Below are 16019 nucleotides of genomic sequence, written 5' to 3' on the forward strand. Positions count from 1 at the left end.
CTAGATATCACTCTCTATTACCTTCGGAAAGCATGACAACTTCTGGATAGAAAAAATTCTGTTTGATGTGGTCGACTTCGAGATGACGTATAATGCCATCTTAGGACGACCAACTCTGGCCAAGTTCATGACTACCGCACAATACGCTTACTAGTGCATGAAGATTCTAGGACACGAAGGGGTCATCACCATCTGGGGTTGCCATAAAGGAGGTCTTCGCTGTGACAAGTGGAGTCTCAACATTGACCTGGCAAGGAATCCAAGAGCTCAAGGATCAAGGTGAATGAGAAGCCTTACTCATGACCGCGACCATGCCTCAAGATGCAAACCGATAAACCTGGGGGTTTGGTTCCACGGCTAGTTCGGAACCCATGTAACAGCGCTTACGCTACCCCCAAAGTAATAGGGTCCCTGCTTATTGGCTTAATCTAGTTTGTGTTGTTTAGATTTAAGACATTATATCTACAATAGCTCGTGGGTCATCAATTAGCTCTGTAAGTCCTAAGTATAAGTACTAAGAGTACCTTCATAATAATAAAGATCATATAGCCTAGAAAGTCGCTTGAACTCTTTTTTTGCCTTGTCTTCGCACGCATTCTAATGCCCAGCAATAGGATAAGTCGCCTCTCGGGAACCTCATCCCATGCACGTACTAGGGGTGGGAAAAAACTATTTCTATGACCTAAAGGCAATATGACTTCTCTTCATTATGTTTTTTCTATTTAGACTGCCTACCCAAAAAACCTTTTCGGGCATACAGTTGGGAGCTTAAACAAGTACCTATTACTGGAAACCAAAAATGACATATTGTTTACTTTTTTGAAAGCTGGTTTCAAATGAAAAGGGAAGTATCATTATGTTGCCAGTTTTGGGGTTGCAAAAATGTTCCTTATTGCGTTCCACGGGTGATCGAGGGCTATGACGCCTTTCACTCAAGCGGACCTAAGGCTAACCATAATAAGCGCTTCAGCTAGCGGCTGACGTGTCCTGAACTAATGGAAGGAAGAAGTAGTAAGTAAATCATGATATGCTGTTGAACACATCTAGCACCGGGTACCCTCATTGAATGCAAAAGCATTTAAGATAAAAATTCCTAAAAGTCTAACAAGCTACCGAGTGCTTTATTATAGACTGCGGGATACAAGTTCTACGACGAGGACCCAAGCACGAAGTCCATCATTTCCACATAAGCTTTGGCCCTCCCAAGAATCTCCTCCACATTTTGCACTGACTCCTCATCGGTATCCCCCGTGAAGTTCTCCTGGAGAAGATCAGTGTCGACGTTCTCGTAGTGGACCTTTAGCATGGCCAACACCTGCTTCCTTCACGCCTCACTAGGCATGGCTCAAGATATGCTTGGAACCTTCCCTTGGAGCCTGCCGTAGGTCTTGGCAGGATTGGTCGCCCGGGTGGCTAGTTTGGTTGTATCGGCATCTCCCGATGGCTCCACTTGAATCCTGACTCTAGACTTGAATCCTGACTCCAACGAGCGCCTCCTGGAAGGCGTCAAGGGCTGCAACAAGCTGTTGTTGGGTGACAGACATCTAGGCCCCCTCCTGGGCCGTGGCGTCATGGGTGTAGGAGAGTTTTGCAGAACTTCGTGTTCAAAACGACAAGGTGAAGAGGTGGTATATCTGGTTTGTTAGAGGCTTACCTTTCATGTGGCCCTCTAGCTCTGTGCATGCCTTTTCCTTCTTGGCAATCTCCAAGGAAATCTAGTGTCGCATCTCAGCGGCCTCCTTCTTGAGTTTGGCTACTCTAGCAATAGCCTTCTTAGTCTCACCACGGAGCTTGTGCATCCGTGACATGAACAATTGCATAGCATCGGGTCAGTACCTGTTATTTCATCAGCTAAACAATAATGCTTACCCCAAAGAAGGAGGTGAAGGCCGAATCTGGGTCATGACCAACCAGATCTTGGATGATTTCTCTCTAGGTCATGTTCAAAGGCAGCCTGAACATCCTTTTCAAGAGTGCAGGGGGTGCTGCGATCTCTAGTGTTGAGACCTCCACTTCCTGGTTGTCGGTGACCAATGTTGGGGGCTCACCAGACGTGCTTCCACCTCTATCAGGGGATGCGGTGTTCAGGATTTGGAGAGGTTGAGACTTGGGGATTGGAGGTAGCGCTCTGGGTGTCATGCGGGAGAAGAATATGAAACTTGCGCTTCCATGAGAGTGGGAAAGACATCCATAGCGACAACACATACCTAAGATGCTTCTTGGCCCGAGGAGGTTCCAACGAGACTAGGATCGAGGCTAGCCACTTGGATTGCTTTCCGAGGTCATCTCCTCCTATCTCTGCTACTGGTAGGGGTACGAGCGCTCTGCTTGATGTGTCCTCACCAATGATCGTCTTGCTGCGGTCTTGCACTAGCACCTAGACGTGCTCAGATCGGGGCAGACACTCTGGCTGCTGAAGTTGGAGTAGGGTCCATGGTGGTTGTAGTTGGGATCGGGTCCTCGATGGTCGTAGTCGGCGCTGGGTTCATAGGAGTCATTCTCGAGGCCAAGACCTCGGGGCTACAGATGGAGCCGGAGCTGATGGGCCAGACAGCAGTGGTGGAAGCGGCAACGGATCTCTGACCGAAGAAACATCACCCGTTGAAAAGTTGTCCTCGTCCAGTATGTCACTGCCAAGGGAAGACGTCGCCGGTGACATAACGACAACCGTGCTCTCACTTGGAACTATGGGCCCCATGATATGGACCTTGTCTGGGTCCTCATCCTGAACACCTGAGTTCTTGGCTTCTGGGTTGGGTTGCTCGAGCCTGGGGAGACGATTTGCGACCATTGTGAGATCATATGATAAAAAATTGGTTTGAATAATGAAATTATTGGGGGTCGTTGTTAAGGACCCCTGATGGCCCCTTGGCTCAGCTAGTGCATGCCCATGGACCCACGCCTCCCGAAGGCCACTTTCGGACTTCCAGGCTTCGGAGTAACTATCTCCTGGAGCCATGTCTCCCGAAGCCTCCATCTCCCAGAGTCATGCCTCTCGAAGCCTCCATCTTCCAGAGCCATGCCTCGCGAAGCCTCCATCTTCTGGAGCCATGCCTCCCAAAGCCTCCATCTCCCGGAGCCATGCCTCCCGAAGCCTCCACCTCCCGGAGCAATGCCCCCTGGAGCCCCTGTCTCCCAGGCTCGGGCAGGCTTCCCAAAGGCTACGGGGTGAGTCATCAAGCCTCAAGAAAGATCTACCAGAAGGGGAACACCGATCATCCTTTGCATGCAAGGAAGTGGCCAACATTAAGTACCTAGGCTAGTGGATGTCGTCTTGACACCCCAATACAATGGAGGTTATCCGGACACCCCTGGTAGCGCGGTGCAGGGCTGCAATTGGCGACCGGTTCACCCCTCAGGGTGCAGGCACCACAATAGTTACCATGGTAGATATTGATCTTCTATGTAGGGAAAAAAGTTGTCCAGGATAAGACCATGTAACTCGGCCGGGTCCTGGACATTTTGCACATAGCGATAACTTGTACGCTAAGCTACACATAAGCCTATAATAGGAGGACATGGTTGTCTGGAGAGGATAGGGCAACATACAGGACACAGAGGTGCACAAACACATAGTCATGCTGTGATACTGCCCCTAGGCATTCCATTTTTCTACTATCAATATATTTGTGGTATTCCTTCCTCTCAAACTTCGTCTCCAAGCTTGAGTCTCCTCCTTAGAAGAAACTCTCGCTGTACTTATTGGGGCAAGACGATCTCTTGCTCCAACAGCACGCTGTCCATGGGGATTTCAAGCACAGAAGTGCTAAGAAAGGTAGGATGCCACCCAAGAAGAATACCACCATGGCCGCAGCGACGACGGATGACCCCCCGGTCATGCTTGTGCGATAGTCCAGGTGACTAAACACAGGCCGCACCGATGATGCCCCCCCAACCAGGGAGAATGAGGGCCTTACGACCCCCGCCGACCTAGCCATGACCATAGCTGTGGCCGAAACTGAAGGGCTCTATACCTTGGAGACCCAGCAGTAAGGAGAGGCCCCCACCGCACCCCTAGGGGGTGCTGCCAGCACCACCACCGAAAACACCATTCCACCCGAGCATCAATCACGCTTGCCTGCACTCCTGACCCATATGGAGGAACTGCAAATGGCCTTGCGGGTCGAGTAGCAAGCTACCCGCATGACCACCATCGCCCTCGTGATGATCGGCACTGTTCCGACCCAAGCTCTATATGCTAATGAACTCGTCGACACCAGGACCCTGCATGTTCGGCCTCCGGAGCCTCAGAGCCAGAGTTGCGAGGATCCCCTGCAAGACTACGACTCTCCCTTGTAGGCCGACCTGCAGGCTATGCCCTTCCTGGAGGGCTTTCGGACCATAAAGCTACCTAAGTTCAAGGGCGATTCGGACCCTAATGGGTTCGTCTATTCCTACGCCCTCACCATAGTGTCCAGTGGGGGCGGACTGGCACCATGGCTAAATGCTTCCCTCTCGCCTTGGAAGGGGTGGCCATACGTTGGTTCTAGGCAATGGACCCTAGCGCCATTCTCGCCTGGTCCCAACTCTGGGACCTCTTCCGCAGCAACTTCTAGGGCACCTTCATCCAGCCAGTAACCTCCAGAAGTCTGTTCACTATCAGGCAGGAGCCAGACAAAACCCTCTGGGATTACTTCCGAAGGTTGTCCCAGACCAAGGCCTAGATTAGGGGCATATCGGACTCTTCGGTCATTGATGCTGCAACCCAGGGCCTGGCCGAAGGCCTCCTATTTGATCGGCTAAACCGACGTCCAATACGCACGGTGGAAGTCTTCATGAGCAAGTTCAAGGAGGAAAAACTCCGCCGAAGGCACTCGCGAGCTACTGAGAATTTCCATGTCAACCTCGAGAAATCACTCTCGCAAGCAGGATCGTCACACGCCCCCTCTCCCTCACCGAAGAGGGGCTTTGAGGAGGCTCATATCTCCGAGTCCCAAAGGGGGCAGCAGTGACAACACTGAAACATCAACAACATCAGCCTAGCCTCGGGGCTCCAAACCAAAACCATCCCAGGGGACGCGGCTGGGGATGCCCCGGAGGCCTCCCGGAGCGAAGCTGCGCTCCGAATCAGTGTTCCAAGGAGGAATCCTAGTGCACTCTACACAGTGCAGGACGAGGACATAACACCAACAACTGCCGGACCCTCACCACCTTCCGAGAAGAGTACCTCGGGAGGTAGGCAGCCTTCACCTCGACTGAGGGGGCCACCAAGGAGTGGTCCGAAGATTGCAGGCCACCAGCCAGCCGGCAGGTTGATCATCTGGCCTTGCAAAACCCTCCGCAGCTAGCCCTACCTTCTCTGCCTTGATCATCTGCAGAGAGGTACAACGGGGCAAACAGATCATCCTCACTATAACCGGCGGAGGGAGCTCCGGCTGCACTTTGAAACGGCAGCAGCAAGACTACGCACGTGGGGTACACCACGTCGGAGCAACCAACATCCATTGGTAGGCCCACGAATGGGGTGACGCCCCTGTGACATTCACCATCGATGATTCCGAGGGGTTGAAATTTCCCACTCTGATGCCTTGGTTATCTCAGCCAACATCGCTAAAGTCGAGGTCCGAAGAATACTAGTCGATAGAGGCATCTCGGTGGACCTCCTATTCATACACGCCTTCGACAAACTTTGAATCCCACGGAGCTGGCTCTCACCAGGCCACAGACTCCTCCAGGGATTCAATGGGCCCCCCTTGATGCCCTAGGCAAGATAGAACTCCCGACCATCTTTGGTGAGGGCTCCGCAGCACGGACCAAAGTAATCACCTTCGACGTTGTGGACATACCTTATGCCTACAACGCCATTCTGAGATAAGGAACTCTAAACAGATTCGGAGCTGTACCCCATTACAATTACCTCTGCTTGAAGATGTCCGGACCCTAGGGGCTGATAACCATCCATGGTGACGAAGACCTGGCTAGACGCATCGAGTACGGGCACCCTGCTCCACTTCCGGGCCGCCACATCCATGCCGTGACCCAGGAGGGCTCTGAGGACCCTCTGTTGGCTCATCTCGGGCACCGCTGCCCTCCGAGGCCACAACCGGAGGGGGACATAAAGCGTGTCCCCATACATCCAAACCAATCCGACCTGACCTTCCAAATAGGGGTGGACCTCACCTCCGGGCAGGAAGCCCAGCTTTTGGCCCTCCTACAGGGTAACCTCAACACCTTCGCATGGTCCCCGCAGGACATCCCGACAGTCTACCACTGCATTATCGAACACTCTCTTCAGGTCGACCCAAAGGCCAGGCTCGTACACCAGGGGCTTCACAAGCTCTCCCTAGAGCAGGCAGAAGCCGCAAAAGAGGAGGTCCAAAAGCTACTAAAGTCTGGTGTTATCCGAGAGGTCATCCACTCCGATTGGCTCTCCAACACCGTCCTGGTCAAAAAAACACAGTGGAAAGTGGCATATGTGCATCGATTTCACATCGCTGAACAAAGTATGCCCTCGGGATCCGTACCCCCTTCCTCGCATCGACCAGCTAGTGGATTCCACCGCCGGTTGTGAGTTGCTAAGCTTCCTGGACACCTACTCCAGGTACCACCAGGTGTGGATGGCTATAGAGGATAAGAGCAAGACTAGCTTCATTACCCCTTTTGGGGTATACTGCTACATCCGGATGCCCTTCGGTCTTCGGAATGCCAGGGCCACCTTCTCTCGCCTAGTGCACAAGGTAATACAATAGCAACTGGGCCGCAATGTCGAAGCCTACATGGATGATATCGTGGTAAAAAGCCGGCTCAAAGCCAACCACGTTGCCGACCTACAAGAAACATTTGATAGCCTCTGGGCTGTAGGCGTGCAGCTGAACCTAGAGAAGTGCGTATTTGGCGCTAAGGTTGGAAAGATGCTGGGATATCTCGTCTCCCAAAGAGGCATCAAAGACAACCTGGGCAAGATTTGTGCCATCATAGAAATATCATCTCCCACCAATCCAAAGGAAGTACAACGCTTGGCCGACCACCTCGCAGCCCTCAGCCGCTTCCTCGCCAAATCTGCCGAGCATAACCTCCCCTTCTTCAAAATGCTGAGGGGCTCCGAACCATTCAATTGGACTCTGGGGTGCCAGGTGGCATTCGAGGCCCTCAAGGCCCACCTTTCCCACCTCTAAATACTCACGATGCCCCTCCCCGGTGAATGGCTGCTCCTATATGTGTCCGCCTCTACCTCTGTTGTTAAAGCCGCCATAGTATAGAAGGAGAAAAGTGACAGTCGCTATGCTCAAAGGGATGTATACTATATCTCAGAGGCTTTAGCTGGGGCCAAGACACACTACACCGAGCTCGAAAAGATAGCATACACCCTGCTAATGGCCTTACGCAAGCTCCGATACTACTTCCTTGCCTATGACATCACTGTCCTAACCTCTTACTCACTTGGTGACATGTTACGCAACTGGGAGGCGATGGAACGCATTGGAAAATGGGCAGTAGAACTAGCCCCCTTCGTGGTATGGTTCGTGGCCTGCACCGCCATCAAATCCCAAATTTTGGCAGACTTCATCGCGGAATGGACTCCGTTGCCCGCCGAACCCGCCACTACCCCTCCCCAAGACATCTGGACCATATACACCGATGGAGCATACGACTCCATGGGCATCGGAGTTGGTGCGGTCCTCATCTCCCCCACAGGCCAGCAAGTCCAATTCGCTGCTCGCCTGGATTTCAAGACGACCAACAACATAGCCGAATACGAAGCCGCCCAATTGGGCCTCCGGAAGGCCCGAGCCTTGGGGGCAGCCAGAGTCATCGTTCGGACCGACTCTCATATTGTCACCGGCCACGTCAACAAGAGCTTCCAAGTTCGACATCCAGACATGACAAGATACCTCGAAGACATTCGTAAGGCCGAAGCAAACTTCCGCGGCATATCAATACGGAGCATACTGCAAACAGACAACGACCAGGCAGACGCCCTGGCAAAAGCTGCCGCCAGAGGTAGACCCACCGTTGGGCACCTTCTTCGAGACTCTACACTCGCCGACTGCTAAAACTCTTGATGAGATGGTCATCGCCATCCTCCCCATTGAAACCACCAACTGGAGAGCTCCCGCTCCCCTCTTATCCTTCCTCAGTGGAACAGAAGAGCAGGAAGACCTGATTGTGCTCTGCCGCATTCAGCATCGCCAGGGGCTATCGTCTCATAGAAGGTGCCCTTTACAAGACAGGTGTCTGTGCTCCCCTCTTTCGCTGCATTACTAGACAAGAAGGGGCCAACCTCCTTCGGGAGATACATGAAGGTCTTTGCGGCAACCATTTGGCTCCTCACGCCCTAGCCAGTAAGGCACTTCGCCAGGGGATCCATTGGCCTACAATCATGTATGATGCAGAAAACCTCGTCCGCACCTGCCAAGGATGCCAGTGGATGGGACGCCGAAACCACCGACCCCTAGCTCCCCTACAGCCAATCGCTCCTGTCTGGCCCCTGGCTCGTTGGGGGCATGGACCGCATTGGACCATTCCCCTGTGCCAAAGGCAACCTTCAATAATAGTAGTAGCATTAAAGTACTTCTCGAAATGGGTCGAGGTCGAGCCCCTCACAGCGATCACATCAAAGAATGTTTAGAAATTATTCTGGAAGAACATAATCTGCCACTTCGGCGTCCCACGATAGCTCACGGTTGACAACGGCACACAATTTGACTCCGGGCCTTTCAGACATTCTGCAACGACCTCGGCATCGAATTATGCTTCACGGCTGTTTGACATCCTCAGTCCAACATGACCGTCTAAATTGCCGACTCATTGGCCTAGCTCAAGGCCTATGGGTTGAAGAGCTTCCCAAGGTTTTATGGTCCCTCCACACCACTATCACATGAGCCACCAGGTTCACCCCCTTCCGCCTCCTATATGGCGACGATGCCATGACTCCCATCGAGGTCAACGGATGCTCGCTCAGGATGCAACTTCCACAAACTACCGGAGAAAGAGAGCTCTCCCTCGATCTCACTGAAGGCACATGGCTCCATGTTGTACATAATCTTGATCACTACATCAAGAAAACCAAGGCTTGGTATGATCCTAAGGTTGGGCCACGAAACTTCAAGCCCGACGACCTAGTACTTTGATATGCCCTAGCTTCGGGAAAACTACGCAACAAATGGGAAGGCCCATACCTGGTCCTCAGGTCTAACAGGCCCAGCTCCTATCGCTTGGCCGATACAGAAGGGACCACCCTCGAACACAGTTGGAACGTGGAGACACTCTGCAAATACTGTGTAGGGGACCCCAGGCTCAGTCCACTCCAAAGGTCTAGCACAATAAAAACCGTAGGTTTACACACCCACAAATAGCCACCAAACCTAGAGGTATTACCTCCCAAAGAAGCCATTACCCCACAACAACCCCACACAAAGCCTACGAAGACCCTCCGACATCTTGAAGGCACTATCTCTGTGCCGGATAGGTAAAAACCTCCGGCATCTTGAAGGCACTGCCTCCATGCCAGAGAACAAAAACCCTCTGGCATCTTGGAGGCAGTGCATTTGTGCCGAAGAAGTATACCCCTCCGTCATCTTTAAGGCCTGGCTCATCTACGTGGCGGAGAGGCAAAGACCGTTCTAGCATCTTGAAGGCTTAGCCTCCGTGCTAGATAGGCATATATCCCTCCACCATCTTTAAGGTCTAGCTAAAATACATGGCGGAGAGGGAAAGACCGCTCCAACATCTTGAAGGCATTGCCTCCATACCAGACAGGCAAAAGACCCTCCGTCATCTTTAAGGCCTGGCTGACCTACGTCGTGGAGAGATAACCTCTCCGGCATCTTGAAGGCCTAGCCTCCGTGCCAAAAAGGATTCATACAAAGTAATAATCCTCCATCACCTTGAAGACTCCACAGCCTGTACCTCCTCCACCTTCACCTCGGCCATAATAGGCTCAAGGATTTCCGAAGGCACCCTTCCGTCAGAATCCCAGGGGAGGATGAAGCGTTGAAAGAAGCATGAGCCGGCAACCTCCCGGGTTGTTTGGGCTGCACCCCAGTCGTCCTTTGCAACAAAATATACATCTGGAGCAGACACAAGGGGGTCCTCCGGCTCAACCTTGACCAAGACATCGGTGGCCACCTTCCGATACACGCGTCCCTCAGAATTGCGGGGCATAACGAAGCGACTCCGCCATCGGACGGACGGAGTGGCCCCAGACACTCTGGATGCACTCAATCCCTCCCTGGAGGCACCATCCTAGATACGAGCAAGGCCCCCTCTGGCTTCGGACCACCGCACCTATATACGCAGATCAGACTCCAGTTAGCCTCAAAGACACGAACATTCTAGAACAATACAGGCGAACCACACCAAGACAGACATGGCTCTATTAGACAAGAAAAAGCCCAAATACATGAAGCAGAAGGGGGTAGTTAGCATACTAATACTTTGACCCCCTTCGGAAAGAAAAAAGAGCAAAAAATAGACAGCCTACAATAGAGCTACACCTCTAGGGCGTCCACATGCAGAGATTGCTCCTGCGGAGCAACGGCGTGAAGCGAAAGTCCTCTAGAGAGCCGCGGCGCGCCTGCAGGCTCCAGATGAAAGGCCAGACCTCCTGACAAAGAACCCAGTGGATACCCCATGGGGCACCTAGAGCCACCTGACCTGCCATGTACCGCAACGTCACACTCCAGCCATGCCTCGCCCATAAGTTACGATGGAAGTTCTCCAGAGCCGCGCGAATCTCCACTAGAGGTGCCTCTGGCAAAAACCCTCGATCACAGAGTCCGGCACCTGCTGCTCTAGTACTTCGAGGGGACCAACCCACACTTGGTGCAGCAGGGTCAGCTAGAGCGCTGTGGCCACGAGTGCACTAGACCTCGTGTAGGTCTCTGCAGCCCTAACCATGACCTTCGCAGTAGACTGAAGCTAGAAGAGTGGTATAACTGATGCCTCCGAGTTGGTGGGTAGTGGCGGACGCCTGGCCCCAAGGCCACTCAGGGCATTAGAGGTAATCCGGGCAACCTCTAACACAAGTGTAGCTAACTGCTAGAACTCTGAGCGTAGTACCCCCTCCGATGCCTGAGCCTCCTTTAGCTCTTGCTGCACCTCGCCCACCGCAGCCCGAAGGGTCTCAACATCACCTTTGGCCAACACACGGGCTGCGTTGGCTGTGTCGGTGAAGTCCCTCATTTCCCGGAGGTCTTCGGTAGCCTTTCACGCCTCAGGCTCCACGTGCTCCTTCTTTAAAACCTCCTCCCGCCGGAGACCCTCTTCATTCTCGCGGAGCGCCATCTCCTCCTGAAGACGACCCTCTGAAGACTCCACCTGCTTCCGGGCCTCCTCCAAGGCCTGACAAAGGCCTTCAACCTCATCACGGGCCGCGACAAAGGCCTAGCGTCGCCCATCTCCCAGTGCCCTCATCAAAATTACTTGCTATGAGGCTAAACATAAGATGAAAAAGGAGAAAATGAGCTACTCAGAACCAGAGACCAGACCTGGCAAATCACAACTAAAGTACTGACCTATAGAGCTACCACTACCAAACGTGCCTCAACTTCCTCCAAAGGACGCTAGGCCAACGATCGCTCTACCTCTCCACTCCGGAGAAGAGAGGAGGCCGCAACGAAGGCCCTTGACGCCTCTAGGCACAACGTGAAGTCATCTAGAGTTAAGACCCCAAGGCCAGGGCCCCCCTCGGCCATTGCAAAGGGAGCCCCGACGGAGGGCACAGTACCCCCAGCACTGGCTGCCAGGGCCAAATCACTAGCTGGCTCAGGGCTCCACGGAGACAAGGCCATGTCCCCCGAGGCGGCCTTCAGGGACAGCTCCGGAGGAGTCCCTGACCCCTGCTAGGGCTCCGAAGCCTCTGGGGGAGGAGTCAAAGATGCATCCACCTTGGTGATCGGTGCAAAATACCAATAAAAAAAATCAAGATCCTCGTGCATGACCAAAATAGGATATAGCTAACAAAGTAACGACACCTCACCAAGTCCCTCGAACCCTCTCATAGAAGGGCTCATAACATCATCGAAATCTGAACCGGTGAACCCAAAATCACATTCCACGAAGGCCACACCTCCTCTCCGACTCTGATTGTGGCCGACAATATCTGGAGAGGCAAAGCCCATCCCCCGGTCACCACCACTGAGATGACCCTCACCTCCGGATGGGTCGCCCGCACTCTCAACCCGCCTTAGATGCTTCCTACGGACAAGCGACGTGTCAGACGACTTGAGCATCGAGCTGGTATGCGAACCTTCAGAGATAGAAGGCCGCCGGGCTCGGATTGGCTTTGTGGAGGTCGCAGGAGCATCACGCACTCGTTTCCCAGCGGACGTAGGCTCCGGCGGATCTCGTCATGCTGGAGCCCCCACTCCGAGGTGAAAGCAGACGCAGTTGTACCGCTCCTAGCTTTGTGCTGGCCACATCAACAATAGAAGAACCAATGCCATCGGAGGGCCCCCGCCACTGCCGCACCAACGGCTTCGCTTGCTGCCTAAGTTCCAACTCCACCTGGGGCACTCGAGCTAGCCATACGGATCACAGGAGGATGGTGGAAGGTGCTGGATGGAAGGAAAGAAAGAAGTGCAGCAATCGATGGATGCACGTGCAAAGCAAGAACAACTGGAGGCAAAGGGCAGACGAGAACGAGGGGCACGTGAGAAGGCCGCTCAGGGTAATCCCTCTCCTAGTAAAGATAAGGGAGAGATTACCTCTCCCAGAAAAATGGGCGCATGCCCTGTCCCTTCGCCTGCCAGGCCACGATCATGGGGGAGCAAAACCACCCCCACGACCCCCAACCACAAGACGCCACACGTCCAATGTCCGCCTGACAAGGTGCGATCATGCCTTTTTTATTGGGCACATTCAATGCCCCTTGTTACCAACATCGTCGAATAGACAGATCAGATCAAGTGGATCAAATCTTCCAAGGCAAGCCAAGAGATACTAGGGACCATGAGCCATCAAATAGCAAAACCAGGGACCGCCGAAGGTGTTGCTCCAAAATAACCGTGGGCACTACCGCTCCGCTAGCCGCCCTCGCGAGGGGCTACTGTTGGGGGTCGTTGTTTAGGACCCCCGACGTCCCCTTGGCTTAGCTAGCCCATGCCCATGGACCCAAGCCTCTCGAAGACCACTTTTGGACTTCTAGGCTTCGAAGTAACCATCTCCCGGAGCCATATCTGCCGAAGCCTCCATCTCCTGAAGCCATGCCTCCCGAAGCCTCCATCTCCTGGATCCATGCCCCACGAAGACTCCATCTTCCGGAGCCATGCCTCTCGAAGCCTCCATCTTCCGGAGCTATGCCTCCTGAAGACTCCATCTCCCGGAGCCATGCCTCCCGAAGCCTCCACCTCCAGGAGCCATGCCCCCCAGAGCCCCTGTCTCTGGGGCTCGGGCAGGCTTCCCAAAAGCTACGGGGTGAGTCATCAAGCCTCAAGAAAGAGTTGCCAGAAGGGGAATGCCGGTCATCCTTTGCTTGCAAGGAAGTGACCGACATTAAGTACCTAGGCTAGTGGATGCCGTCCTAACACCCCAGTACAATGGAGGTTATCCTGACACCCTTGGCAGCACGGCGCCGGGCCAATATTGGCGATTGGCTCACCCCTCAGGGTGCAGGCACCACAATAGTCATCATGGTAGATATTGATCTTCTATGTAGGATAAAAAGTAGTTATCCGGGATATGACCATTTAACTAGGGCGGGTCCTGGATATTTTGCACATAGCGATAACTTGTACGCTAAGCTACATATAACCCTATAAATAGGAGGCCATGGTCATCTGGGAGAGGAGAGGGTAATACACAAGACACAGAGGTGCACAAACACAAAGTCATGCTTTGATACTCCCCCTAGGCCGATCCATTTTTTCTACTATCAATACATTTGTGGTGTTCCTTCTTCTCAAACTTCATCTCCAAGCTTGAGGCTCCTCCTAAGAAGAAACTCTCGCCGTACTTGCTGGGGCAAATGATCTCTTGCTCCAACAGAAATAAGGAATGTAAATGGGGATCCGATCCCCTATTCGCCATATGGAATTCCTCTATGAGGGGACGGGGATAGGGAGATTTCGTCCCCCATGTACTCATATGGGGACGGGGATGGGAAGGCGCTCCCCGTCCCCGCTCCCTATTATATGCCCGATATCACATCAATACATGTTTTTCTTAGTATATAAATGAGCAAATATTATATTACATTGAGTAAATAATAAATTACTATTATTATTTTTTGTCTAACCTGCGATATTAATCAATCTTGTATTAATTACCCTCCTATGCATCAATCTTGTATTAATTACCCTCGTATGCATCAATAAATTACTTATTTATACTATGTACACATTGTTAATATATAGAAATAATCAAATATAATTCAATTTTACATCCCTATTGGGGACCTGATCCCCACAAAATTCCCCGCAGGGATGGGGATGGGAGAAATCTTCCCCCCGATAGCTAAATAGGGACGGGGATGGGGAAGCATTCCCCGGTAGGGATTGGCCTCGTTGCCATCCCTAATTGAAATTGGCGGAGGAAAGTGATTTAGCATAATGACATTAGGATGATGTTCATGAGTTGTTAAGATATTGCTTGGATATGCTTGGATAGCATAGATGGTTTGATGCGCTATAAGAAGTTGGGTATGCTTATGTTAGCATGATGGTTTTGCTTGGAGTTTGCGTGGTGTTGCATGAACTGATCTTGAGTTAAGTCAGAAAGGACTTGTGCTTGTAGTTGTTTGTTGTTTGATTCATGTGCAGGTGTTGCTCGAAGGCAAACATGATCGATGATGGATCGATGAACAAGGTTCCGGGAGGAACTGAGGTTCGGCGACTAGGTTCAGGAGGAACTGAGGTCGTGGTGATCGAGGATGTCATGCGGGACATTAGAGCTAAGAGAACAATGCATATGGAAATAAGGTTTCGCGATGGACGCAGGAGGCGAGCTAGTCATGTGTCAAACCCTGATTTTCAATTTTTACAGATTTCTAAAATTTTCCAAGATTAGATTATAGGTTTAATAATTAGAATCGGTAAAAGCCTATTTTCTAAATTCAAATTCAAATTAGAATAAGATTATTATTATTTGTTTGAGTGTATTCATGCTAGAAATAGGCATGTAGGGTTTACTTGGTTTTGTTTGGATTTTATTTGGCTTTGTTTTTTTTGATTTGCTTTGCTTTAGAATAGACATAGAATAGAAATAGGAAAATAATGAAAATAGAAGACCTAATCTAACCTAGCCCAACCTCTCTATCTTTTTGGCTTGAGCCAACCAGTCGCTCCCTCCATTCTCTCCCGCTTGGGCCACACCGGCCCAGCTTGCTCAGCCTGCACCGCAGCAGCTTCGTAGCCCAGCACGCCCACTCGCCAACCCGCTCAGCCAAAGGGGCCGCAACCATTTCCTCCTTCACCACACCATCATATTCAAGCCAGTTTTGAACCCACCATCGTGTCCAAGTTGGTCTCACGCTGCCGCTGAAAGTCCCGAGCCTCCCCGCGTCGTCTCCGCCCGCCTATATAACTCAAGACACCCTCCCCATTCTCATCTCATCCCGAAGTCATCAAAACCTGAGCCAACTCGTTGAGCCCTAGCCGTATCCGCTGCCATAGCTGCCACCTCGGTCTAGCTCACCGCCGCGCCATTCTAGCACTGAGTTGTGCCGTTCGAGCTGATCAACAGATCCGCCACCACCCACCAAAGCCTGTGTAGCCACCGTCTTTGTTTCCCGGCCCCTGGAGCCATCTTCCCTTCGAAATCCCGAGCACCTCCGCCGCCTCCATCATCATCGACCCTCCTCCCAAGCTGCATCGCCCGAGGTAAGCCATCAATCGAGTTCGCCGTTGTCTCCTCTCCATATTCCGCTGCTCGCCATGCACCGGAGCGCTGTTCGACGTGTTTTTCGTCCATGCGCCTCCGTATTTTGTTCGCTGCCGCCCCTAAGCCACCATGTCGATCCCCTCTGGCAGTCCTCTTGTTTCTCAGTTGTCCGATCTAGATCTTGTGGTCCAGATTAGATTAGAACTTACCTCTTGGGTAGCCAGTTAGAAGTCATCACATGTCACTCCATAACCCGGTCA

This window comes from Phragmites australis, chromosome 12 (assembly GCF_958298935.1).
Source record: "Phragmites australis chromosome 12, lpPhrAust1.1, whole genome shotgun sequence".
NCBI lineage: Eukaryota > Viridiplantae > Streptophyta > Magnoliopsida > Poales > Poaceae > Phragmites > Phragmites australis.